The sequence below is a fragment of the Mus musculus genome, chromosome 13 (genome assembly GCF_000001635.26).
Source record: "Mus musculus strain C57BL/6J chromosome 13, GRCm38.p6 C57BL/6J".
Taxonomy (NCBI): domain Eukaryota; kingdom Metazoa; phylum Chordata; class Mammalia; order Rodentia; family Muridae; genus Mus; species Mus musculus.
Genome location: NC_000079.6, coordinates 56,991,649 through 57,004,525, shown reverse-complemented (window position 1 = coordinate 57,004,525; position 12,877 = coordinate 56,991,649). Strand labels below are relative to the sequence as shown.

The window sequence follows — 12,877 nt, the reverse complement described above, 5'->3', positions numbered from 1 at the left end:
CCACCTGGGACTCTATGTCAGTGCCACCTGGGACTCTATGTCAGTGCCACCTGGAGCTCTATGTCAGTGCCACCTGGGGCTGTATGTTAGTGCCACCTGGGGCTCTATGTCAGTGCCACCTGGGGCTCTATTTTAGTGTCACCTGGGGCTCTATGGCAGTGCCACCTTGGTTTGCGGTGGCCCAAACATGGCCCCCAAGTCTTGGTTTTGACTTCCCAGGAGGGAAACATTGAGAAAATGAGATTGTCCCCCCCCCTTTGTTAATAAAAGTCTACGTTATCTCAAATCAAGAATTCTAAAGTGTATTATTTTAAAATGGCTAAAGTGTTTCAGTACTCTCTCAACTTCTTTTATGCAGAGAGCATCCAAGAGAAGAATCGTTATTAAACACTCAAAAGGAGAAAAAAAAATCTCTCAAGGCAGGACTGGCTGTTTAATAAATAATCCATTGAATTCTTGCAGCTCGTTCTTTCAGATAAAAAGCAACAGCCGGGCATGCTAAAGAAACCCATCAGGGCAAACCCACAGCTGACAGGATGCGTCAAGCTGACTGGGATGGTGGCATAAAGAGCTGGAGGAAGCCGCCTTCGGTGAAAGAACAAAGATGCCTCTGGCAATTAGAAACACATTAGTCTCTGAACTGCTTGCTCAAGGGGAACTGGGGAAAACTACGGTATTTGAAGTGTGTCAGGGGTGCCCTTCCTGCAAGGCACGTGACAGGTACACATTAGAATGAGGAGAAAACAATCCTATCAGCCACCCGTGGGACTATTTTTTTACATCTGTAAAAGCACAGCCAACAACTCTTTGTCTCACTGGCCAGTGTTTGCCCAGTGTATGAATATGAGCCTGTATGCTCAGGTAGATATGAGCCACAAGCCTCTCACCTCCTGATGCCTTTCAGCTCCAAGGCCATTACCCATGTCAGCATTATCTGACCTTCCTGACATGTCTCCCCCCTCTCTCACCCGAATGCCATGTTTGGGGGTTCCCTGGGGACACGTGCCCTCCGTCCACCACTGTTGGTAGTGTTTCCACCTCCTTACCTTCTGGTGAGACTGCATGCCTGGTGGAACTCTGTCGTGAGGTTCCCTGAGGCCTCCCTCACCTCCACGAGCAGACATCCTTGTTTCTCCTTTTCTCAGAGCCTCACACGCCTGATAACAAGTGTCAGGCAGGTGTCATCACGAGACTGGAAACGCCACATCCTTAGGTTGACATCCAGGACCATTCTGGACAGACAGAAGGTTTCAATCAATATCCAAGTGAATGATCTGTGACGTGATACAAACTGATGCATAAAATGATCCCCAAATTTAACAAATATTCTTGATTTGTCTTTAGTTTTCTTTAAGTGGGCTTTCACTCCACAGTCTCTTGAGGTGAAGGGAGGTTAGGCTGTTGAGTTCTCAGGATGCTACTATGGTTTACCAGTCTCCTGGGGCTCAGCCAGCTCATGATAGAAACTGTTCTGTGGCCACGGGAATGATAGCAGCCTCTTCATTTCTAGACAGAATTGTAAAGGTTAATATATAAGACACCAGGTTAATTCTGGAGTAACTGAGCAATGCTATTTTGTTCAATTCTTTAATAGCTTCATATAAATTTATCAAATACACAAAAACACTTGTTGAGGCTTGGCTGGTTGCTATGTATTGTAATGCTAAATTCTGTACCTGAAGGTCTAGCCTACGTGTGAATTCTCATATTTACAAGATTTTGTTGTGCAAAAACATTGTTTCTTAATTTAAAACTATTGGTTAAATAAAATTAGCTACAGCCAATTACTGGAGGGGGTTGGGGGTGGAGAAGCAAGATGAGAAGGAGGAAGGAAGAGAGAGGAAGGAGGAAGAGAGAAGGAGGAGGAGAGAGGAAGCCGCCATGAGGAGAGGTGGACCAAGAGCACCTGGCCAGAAGAAACAGCAAGTATCTGGGGTCCACCACTGGGGAGGTAGCCAGGCTAGCAGTTACAAGAGTAGATTAGAGGTTACCCTAAGTAATTGTTAAAGCCAAATAAAGAAGCCATAGTCTGAGTTCCATTTGTTTGTAAGCTAACCAGGGATAAGTTTAAATTGGTTGTACTACAAACAGTGTTACAAATTTAGAACTATTAAAATGTATGACTTATGTTGAGAATAAAAATCTTGCTAAACATGGTGGTACATGCCTTTACTTTACATGACAACACTTGGGAGGCAGAGGCAGATGGATTTTTCTTTTTGAGTTTAAGGGCAGCCTGGTCTACACTGAGGGCAGCCTGTTCTATATAGTGAATTCCAGAACAGCTAGAGCTACATAAGAAGACCCTGTCTAGAAACAAACAAACAAAAAAAGCAAAAGACCAAAAAAAAAAAAAAAAAAAGAATAAAAAATAATAAAATTAAAATTAAATAAAAAATTAAAATGGAAAAAAATTAAACAATAAAGGCATTTATGTGTAGTCCTGACTGACTGGTCTGCCCCTCTCAGGCCCAGCTTCTCGGAGGGGAGGTGACAGCTGTCCATCAGGTGCCAGTAGAAGCCAGGGCAAGCTCACCCCCAAGAGCCTTCCCGGCAGCTGAGAGAGCTACTGTTCCGATGAGTAACACTGAACTTTCTCTGCACGGTCTTTCTTTGTTCCAGAGGCAATTGTCAGCTCTGTGACCATCTGTTCCTAAGTCTCTCAGAACAACCTGATGGTTTTGGTCATTCACATTGAAAATGCTCAGAGGATATACTGTCAGCATTACTCAGCTCTGAACTGTGTGATCTCACCGCCTATGTGGTTGTCGTGTGGACGAGAAAGGTGGTCATCTACTAGGAAGAGCGTAAGAAATAAACCCAGCAGTCTACCCTGAGAGCCACCGGGGGAGCATTAGGGAACACTCGGTCATTAGCGAGGCTGGCTCAAACCTTGGAGAGGAGGCATCTCAGTGTGGGTGGGTGGGGGGTTCAGGGGTAACCATTTGGAACTGGATACATCGCCCGGTCAGGGAGAAGCACCAGAAACAGAGCAGTGGTTACAGTATCTCTGGAGCAGGGTTCAAATGGGAGTACAGAACGAGCCGGGGAACTAGAAGGGTCAATCCGTGTTCTCCAGGAGAGTGTGTTCAGGGGATGTCATACTGTGGGCTGGAGCAGAGCAGGGCACATGAGGAGGGCTCCAGGTTTGGGGCTGGCAGACAGCTGGGCAGGTAGGTGGGGCCTGACAATTAGTACTTTAATGTTCTGAGCAGGGGAGACACTTATCTACTCAGAAGGGTGGGGAAATTCAGAAACAAAAAAGTTCTTTATTCTGTAATTCACATATTGTCCCTTAACTTTCAGACTCTCTTGTGTGATAAGAATTCTAAGCCAGTATAACCCCGAACTGTGAACTAAAAACTTCTCCTTGCGCCCACAGGTCAGTCTAGCTCCCTTCCCCGCACCGAAGAAGCTTCTTTTTGCAGCAGACAGAAACTGTTACAGAAATCCACAGTTGGTCAGAACGCCCAGAAAAAACTGTGGGGTGCCTGCCCCAATCGATGCACCTACAATCCGAGGCCTGCACTGAAGGCTCAGGGGGAACGGCAGCAGAGGGGACAGAAAGATGGTAGAAGCCTGAGGGTCAGGACTAACCTGCTGCTAGAGTGTCCTCCAGACGTGACAAGGAACCTGCACCTTGAAAGAGCAACAGTATATTCACCTCAAGGAGACCTGAACAATGACCATGCTGGTTGACATGCCAACCGGAAGGAGCAAATCTCCCAAGGCCTCGCCCCTACATGAAAATCTAGAGGCAATCAGTGGCTGCTGAGAGACAGTCAGTCTCCTCCAGGGACCAGCCCCTGTCAGGGAGATTTATCCAGTTCTGAGTGGTTAGCCTGAAATGCCCCACCCCCACACAACAAGCTAATTAAAGGAAAGGGGGTTGTGAATTTGGGCGGAGCGTGGGAGGATTTGGAGGAATAGAAATGATATAAACGCAGTATTCATTAATGCAATTCTCACAAAAACATTAAATAAAAACACAACAAAACAGGAATGTACTCTAGGCAGCAAACTGCCCTTGGCAGTGCCTTTCTCACACCTCTACTCCCTGCTGTCTGCTTGCTGCTGACTATCTAACCACCTGGGGGCTGAACTGTGTCAGCTGTCAGAGACATGGAACCAGCTCAGAACCAAGCCAGCCCCTTTCTAACATGATGACATGGCCTTGTCCGGCCATGGAATATAGGGATAATTTATCCCTCTTCCCTCCCCACCCCCCAAGACAGGGTTTCTCTGTGTAGCCCTGGCTGTCTTGGAATTTACTACTGTGTAGACCAAGATGGTTTCAAACTCACTGAGATCTGTTCACCTCTGCCTCCCAAGTGCTGGGATTAAAGGCATGCGCACCAGCACTGCCAGGTGGTCATTCCTCTTACGTTTGAACACTCACCAAATCACTCAACAACTTAAGCTCGTCTGTGATAGAATTCCTATGTCTCTTCCAAACTCTCACCTGCCACCAAGTAAGAGCCCGGTTTCCCCATCATGTGTCTAAAGCCAAGCCCCAGGCTTAGACACGTTCTCCTCCCAACCCCCAGAGCCTCTGCTTCAAGACTAGCTCCTGGATGACAATGACAGTGATTAGGAGTAGGGACTCTGACATTTAGCAAGGTCCTGAAGAAGTCTTCAGTCTCACTGATATGTACAATCTTGTGGTCCAGACTTGGCTGCCCTATGGCTGAGCATCTCCGCAGAATCACTGTAAAGATGGCTAGCTCAGATCTAAGAAGCCTGAGGAAGAGTTCTAGAGGAGCTGTGTCACAGTTCCCTGTGTCACGAGGCTCCTGAGCTGAGGACACACCCCCAGTGACCGCCAGGAGGGCTGGCATCCTTCTCCCAAGCGAGATGAACTTGCAGGGTCTTGCTTTCCCTCCCTGGCTGTTCTCACCTCTGATGTTAAGGTTTCTGCTTCCATGCCTCCTCATTCCATTGCCACCTCCTCTTGTCCACGCCTTACTTAAAAGCATCATCAACAACACCAGCAGCAACGAAAGCGTTGCAGAGCATTCTCTAGTCACCTGCCCAGGAGGCTATCTTGAACTCAGTTATGGACTCTTGGCTAAGCTAGCCTTAAAATCAGCATGAGTGGAAATCAGAGAATGTCCAGGAGAAATGAGAGAGCAGAAGTGAGAATGCAGACCCTGGACCTTGGGGCTATTGGACAATGGCTGTGGGGCCGTGGGCCCTGGGACCGTGCTGGGCAGAGCTGGAGGAGATGCTGATCTTACTGCAGTGTGAGCAGGGTGAGGGTAGCAGCAGACCTAATATTGTTCATTGTTCAAAGGAGCCTGTTTCTTTGTGTAGTAAAATGAGGCTATTTTACTAGTTATAAAAAATAAAAAATAAAAAAATAAAAAACCAGCAGTGTTTCAGACTGTCCCTGTGTATTTTTAGCTGTCAGGATGAGATGACAATCTTGTGACCGTAGTTAATGCAGGATTTTCAATGGTTCAGATTTTCTCTGGTGCAGATCTGAGGATGACATTTTTGGGATCTCTGTATTGAGAGGAGATAGATCGTTTTTATTGTTGTTGTTAATGATTTAGAATCATTTCTATCCGAGCCCTCGGGTATCTTGTTCTCTCTGAAGATCCCTTTCTCTTCTGAAAATGCCAAAAGAGGAGAAAAAAGTCAAGAGGAGAGAAAAGTCAAGAGAGCAGGCGAGGCAAAGCTGTCCCGTGCAGTCAGCGGCCCCTGTCATTTCTATCTGAGTCATTTCAGACAGTAACTTGTTTGGGCACAAATGTCCAATGACATTCAAACAGAACATCCAAGTTCAGGTCGTTCCACACCCAGAAGTGCTAAAACAGGAACGTGTGAGGTTTAAGTGGAGGTATAAACACACTAACTCATGGTTTTTGAGACTTCCATGCCCACTTCCAAGAACTATAGTGAATGGGCATCATTTTGTAAGCAGCTGTGGCAAAGCCATACTTCAGTCTTGGGCATGAGGGCTGTAGAGGTGGCTCAGGGGCTAAGAGCACGTGTATCTTCCAGAAGCCCCAGGCTCAGTTCCCAGCACCCACACTGGGTGGCCCACAAACATGACATGTAACCTTAGCTCCAGGGTAGACAGTGCCTTCTTCTGACCTCCTCTGGCACCTTCACTCAGATGTGTAGTCTCCATGTGTGCACACATACATACATACACACACACACACACACACACAATTAAAGATGAAAAATAATTCTTAAAATTTTCAGGGTATAGAGGTGTATATTGTGGCTGAGTGCTTGCCTTCACATGTTGGGGGCGGGGGGTTGGGTTGTTTTCCATCTCAAGTGTCATAAGATAGAATTAAATATAAAATTCTTACAGGCACTTTATGAAACACAATGCTGAGACATTAGGAAAACTCTTACTTCTCAATTAAAATGCAATCTCTATGAAACTTTTACAGAATTTGGGAAGGGTCAACCCACATGTCTCCCAGATGAAAGGCATGTGTGTGCCCTGTAGTAGGGACATAAAGTGAGCAACTCCGAGAGACTAAGTTCTGAGAGGATGCAGATCTCACACCTTGTTCTAACGACTTTTCTCCAATGATTACTATTGCCTAAAAATAGTAGACATTTAAAAGATTCCCATCAATCTTGCATAAATTAATGAAATTTGGTTGTGACTTGAGACCCACCATCTTATCTTCAGGAAATTATTAAACAATAAGCATATGTGGGCGAGATCTATGGCTTACACAGATACAGTTTCTTCATGGCATTGACAGTGACAGCCAAAAAAGTAGTGAGAAAAACAACAACAACAACAACAACACAAGAGCTGGGGGAAGAAGCTGAATAAATTTCAGAGTGGCCACACAATGGAACAGATATATCAATTAAAGTGGTGTTTCATAAAATAATAACCACTCAGGAAGAATTGTACTGTGCTCCTGTACGGTTTCCCGTCCAGGGCTGAGAATTCTGCCGTCTCTCACTATACCCTGATCAGTTGTGGGTCTCAACTCGAACCACCGTCTACCACAGCCAAACTTTCCCTGATGAGAGCTGAGAGATGAATTAATCTATGCACATGACAGTCATCAGGAGTCAGTTTAATGCCACGTCCATGTAGCAGAGTAATGCTCTCCCCAGGGGATAACTACAAGAAAAACACATCTCGGGGACACAGCAAGACAACTGCACACGTAAACTTAAGGCAGTGTTGTCAGCATGCACAAGACCCAAACAAGCTCAAACCAGACCCAATCCTATCATGGAGAGGGTGGGGCACAAAGTCCCATCATGAGCTGAGGAGTTTTGTTAAATTAATAGTTGCTGGGAGACAGAGAACTGCTTTTCCTTAAGAGTTTGTCCCTGGTAGACCAACCTCACTCAGGGGATAACCACACACCCAGGAGTCTATGGGCAGCATAAATTGGCTTTGGCGGTTTGCTTTGTTTTTATAAACTGAGGATACAGAGTTGAGGGGTGGGGAGCTAGATCTAAAAGAAATTAGCAGGGAGGGTGGAACTGTTTAAAATACATCCTACTAAAATTTCAAAGAACTAATAAAAAGCAAAAATGAAGGGAAATTCCATGTTTATCGAAAATTATTACATTTATAATAAGTCTTAGACATGATCTTATTTCCTTACTTTGTTCACGTCTATGTTTGGCCATGAATATATTTATAATATTCTGGTATTATATATGGAGCAGCAAGACATGATTCAAAATATAAAATTCAAAACATATTGAATTGTTTTCTTCCTCTACTTCTTTCCAGAAAACTACATAGCCTGAAGTTCCCAAGGTGGCTGACTCTATGTCCTCCTCCACTGATCTCATAGGAAGTCATAAGCAAATGTCTTGGCCATTGTTAGTTTCCATTTAATTTAGTTTGGCTTAATTTAGACAGAAGTATTAAGATAGAAAAAAATAGGAAAAGGCTTAAAGAACTAAAAAAAAAAAAAAAGACAACTTTTTCAAAGCATCAGAAGGACAAAGGATTCAACTTATTCATAAAAACAGTATTTTGGAAGTGCATCTGAATTTCTTGTGCCATTAAAGACAATAAATTACAATGCAGCCCCACAAAAGGGGGCTAGCTGTGGCACGGGACACTGAGAAGAGAGCCTGTGCTATGCAGCATGTTCTCGTGTTCTCCTACTGTCTCCAGAGGGCCAGAAGGCTGCTAGGAGCCCTGTTGCAGTTACTCCTGGGCAAAGTGCTGTGCTCACACTACTAAACAAGGCATACCAGCCCTAGTTGTCCCCTCGTTTATTACCAGTTGACATCAAGCCTGCCATCTTAGGGCAGGCTGCCAGAACAAAATGGCAGATGTCTCTGCCATAATCAGTAAACATCTGCCTCTCACATCTGTGGAGGCTGGGAAGTCCAAGATCAAAGTGCCAAAAGATGGTATCTGGGGAAGCCCTCCTTCTTGGGTTGCCAAGGAGCGTGGCTCTGCATGTTCCTTCACGGGACGTAGAAGATGAAGCCATCCCTTCTCTTACTAGGACATGAGTCCCTTCATGAGGACCTCACCACTGTGACTTCTCTTACTCTCTTACTGCCCCCAAGCTGGCTTCCTGATACCACCAAAAGGGGAACCAGGAACATACCACTCCATCCATGAGGGCACCCTTGGTTTCCACCCAGCCTCTAACCAGTTGTAGCACAGATAGGATTCTGAGGACATGATGGACAGATCTTACTGAGCAGCGGTCACAGGAAGAGGCTCAGAACCATGGCAGCACTGGGCGGGGCCATCTCTTGTGAGTAGGTTGTAAAGAACACAGTCAGGGAAAATGGAGACCGTGTCAGCACTGGTTTGCACCTTGCAATGGTTAGGCATTGATTATGCTATTATTTGTTCCATGCCTTGCATGACTTCTGAGATCTAAAATTATGGTCTATATGTGAGGAGATAAATGAAGCTGCAGTACGTTACATCACACAGCTTACAAGTTTGGGAATTAGCTTCAGTGCCCAGAGCTGGCAGGCCCCAAAGCTAGAGCTCTTTCTGTTTAATTATGCAAATCAGCGGAATTTAATTCATAGGAGAGCATCCATCTTTGTCTGGTGTGTGAGCTGATGGATTCCCGGCATGCCCAGCACTCCTGCACACATAGTGAGTGCTCAGGAAGTATTTGTTGAATGAATTAACAAGTGTGCGCCCTGGTTTGCAGGACACTACAAAGCAAGGCACATGTTGTGATACTGTTCACAGAAACAATGGCTTGAGAGGAGATGGAGTTTTCATTACAGCTGGTGGGATGTCTGCTGGCTGTCAGCCATGACACACCACACCACCTGCAGGCTCTGGCCACTCACCTGTCCCTGTGCAGCTGCCTACTGGGACAGCAGAGCCTCCAAGCTGAGCAGAGCAGAGCAAGCTGCCTCAAGCTGGTACACACAGCCACCTCATGTCTTCCCTCTTCTGCAACTGCCTTCAACAGTGTTTGTTTGTTTGTTTGTTTGTTTGTTTGTTTTAATTTCAGCTCTGTCCTTGAACGCAGTTCAAGTGGTGTGGCTTCAACGTTTGAGTCAGTCCCCAGTTCAGCACATTTCCAGTTCACTTCTAAACAGCGTTTACAGCCATCTCTCACTCAGGCAGTTCCTCCAAGCTGTTGCAATGGAAACCTTCTCCCATGAACTTTGGTTAGAGACCATTTCAAAACCCCAGTTGGTAACTGTAGAAAGAATGAGAAATGATTGGATTCATTCATTCATTCATTCATTCATTCGTTCGTTCATTCGTTCATTTACTTGTGTGAGTGACTTCAATGGAACCAGAACTCTCAACTGCGTGTATTTGCATTAATGCCAAGAACAAATGGGCATAAACACAATATAACTTCACATTCTGTCAGCTGTAGTTCCCTATGCTCAAATGGGGACCAACATGATCCCCTAAATACCTATGGATAGCACATGGAGCACTGTAATGCCTGGAACCTCTTGTTATGGAGACAGATGTGTAGACCCTGAGAGGTCAAATGGCTTCCTCCAATGTCACACCTCATGTATGACACCTACAAGGTTGATACCTAAGTTCCCAACTCTGTAATACATAACGTCTTGTGTGGACACTTGCTGTAGACACCCCGATTTCAGATAGGGCGTCTGAGTGCATTAATATATCCTGGAAGTAATTTTCCATGCAAAAAGAAAAATAACTCAGTGTTTTTGAAAAGAAGGAGTAATATACAAATTATACTTAAAGTGATTTATAGCTATTCACTCTGGAAGTACAGACACATTTTGGCTTCCTCTTGCATAATTTTGTTGGTCATAATCTCTACCTGGAGTATAGTTACTACCTTCATTATTCATGGAATATTAACTTATTCTCAATTCAAAGCGTAGGCACAAAGAACAGTTTTTCATTTTCCTACAGAAAAAAAAAAACAAGGTTTTTTCCCCAAACTTTCTGATAAATGGTTTCAAAACTTGAATTGACATTAAGATAAATTTATACTGACAAATATTTCAGTAAATATTTAGGCTTGGTCAAAATATTCCACTGGGCTCACAGTAAATGCATGACAGTTAATAACAAAAAAGAATCTATTGTGAGGAATTCAATTTTGTTGTGTCAAAGTACATTAGAGAACTCACAAATGGACTAGTGAGTTACTTAGTCCTTGAGCCCTTGACTCCACTGTCCAAATATGCTTAGGAGGACATACTTCTTGCATGGTCCCACAACTAAGGACTTTATGAAGGGTCATTCACCTCAGAAGACATCACAACGCCAGCTGTGTTTAACTTACCTCTGTGGGTCATGAGTGCTGGGTGTGACGCTGGTGATCATGAGTGTTACGCTTTGGACAAGTCATCTAAACCCTGAGTTTGGGGTTTTCTCATCTGAAAACAAAGGCAAGAGTCTTTGGATGAAGATTTTGGAAGATGTTACATAGACTGAACATTTCCAGATCCCTAGCACAGAGTGGCAATAGCTAGCTTCTGCAGCCACCTGGTAACTTTGTATCCGTGCTGTGAGGATAGACTTCTGCACTCTCACCTGCCCATTTTCTAGAGAAGGAAAACCAAGAACACAGATAGTAAGTGAATCCATTCTGTGTCTGATTCCTACTGGTCATTGCTATGCATGCATGCCACTCTTTCTGGACCCTACACCAATCGTAGCCATAGTTCAACTCAGTTCCCGCGTACAGATTCTCTATGCGATCGACATACTAAATCAAACCCTTTTTGAAGCCTCTTCATCCTGATACCAATATCAACCATTGGGCTAGTGATGAACTATACGTATCAGGGCATTTTTCATATAGACTGTCTTCACAATGGTAAATAACAGATGTGGTTTCCTTGGACTGGACACACAGAGTGCAGCACCTTCATGTCATCCAACCACTTGTCTGTTCTGGACAGGCTGGGGATGGGCTGTGGGTCTCACATCAGGATGTCTCCCACCGAGCAGGGCCTAGGGATTGGTTGGATCTATCAGTGACCACACGTGCAGAGAGGAAGCTCAATCACCAGCCAGAGTCAGGAAATCAGCGGGGCTCCCTCTAAAGATCCTTCAGCATTTGGAAAAGCTAATGATTTGAAAGGGAAAGATCTTTCCTCTAGTGTGGAAAAATGCCATTACCTATCATTGGTGGGGGATGGGAAGGACTTGCCAGATGTAAAATGCATTCCCATGGCTCCATCCAGCTGGCTTTCAATTTGGAACCTTATAAATTGTGCCTGCTTTGACTCCAGGAAACCCCTCACACCCTCTTCCTGCTGGCAGGAATAGATGCTGTTCCTCAGAGAAATATTATCCTGAGAGTTTCTTGGTACACTAGGCAAAAATGTCTTATTGTAATTTTACAACTCCATAAAACCTGAATTAAAGTGTTAGCACTACCTGCTAACTGCCTAATCCATCTTCTCTCAGAAGCACTGCATTTTTTTTTCCTGGTTATTTCAAAAACCTCTGTTTTGCCCAGAACCTCATTTGAAAGCAGGGATTGAAAATGATGAGTAACTGAGCCTCCCAGTTCTAGGTCCACCCCAGAGCCATCGGTAATGCTGGCAGCTCAGCATCAATCAAATAGAAGATGTGGAAGAACACCATCATCCCCAAACAGCAGCCTTCACCATAAATTTCAATCTTGGCACTAATGGGTACCATTCAGTATATTACATGCAGCCAGATAGAACTATGAGATCCATCTCTGCATGGCAGACACATATTAGTTCCTCTGCTGAGACACCTCTCCCATTCAGGTGGGGTGAAATTTATTAAGCAAGACCTTAAAGATTTCTTTTTTGTTATCTAATGTCCATCTGCAAGGTGAATTCCACATGTGTGCAGTGCCCATGGTAGCCAGAAGAGGGTGCTAGATCCCTTGGAGCTGGAGTCATATGTGGCTATGGGCTCAGAAAAGGAGCAAGAGTTCTTACTTTGAGCCATGTCTCCAGCCCCACAGATCTACAAAATGTTATCTAATAAATAGCCACTTGATGGCTACTGCTAGTTCCCTCTGCAGCCACTTCTTAGATATGTGACCATTTGCATACAATAAGACTTTCTCAAGCCTCTGTTGACTCATGGTTTGGCAGAGTAATGCTCTTGTATGATTTAAAATCTACCCAGGGACTGGGTGTGGTGGTATATCTAGCACTTAGGAGAGAGACAGGTAGGTGTGTGTGTGTGTGTGTGTGTGATATGATATGATTACTCAATATATAATATATTTTGAGTGCTCAGACTAGTATTAAGTACCTATAAATGTTGTATGTGTGTATATAATAACCTACCATATAGAAGTGTTCAGTCAGTAAATGTTCTAGGTTACTGTTATTATTGCTATCTGAATCATCAGCCTGTCTGGAACTATGCTTAAGCCTAAAAAAGAAACAAAGCTGGGAAGTACAGTCCTGAGGGCTTATCCTCCTTAGTGGAACAGAA

At 44.4% G+C, this 12,877-nt stretch overlaps 1 long non-coding RNA gene across 1 annotated transcript; it reads right to left on the bottom strand.

Moving 5' to 3' along the window:
• Positions 1 to 946: 946 nt before the first annotated feature.
• Positions 947 to 10,814, bottom strand: Gm33140. The gene is made up of 3 exons (XR_382498.3): positions 10,728 to 10,814; positions 9,286 to 9,644; positions 947 to 1,232 (listed from the first exon to the last, which is right to left on the bottom strand). It is a non-coding gene; the product is annotated as a predicted gene, 33140 (long non-coding RNA).
• Between the last annotated feature and the right edge of the window lie 2,063 nt (positions 10,815 to 12,877).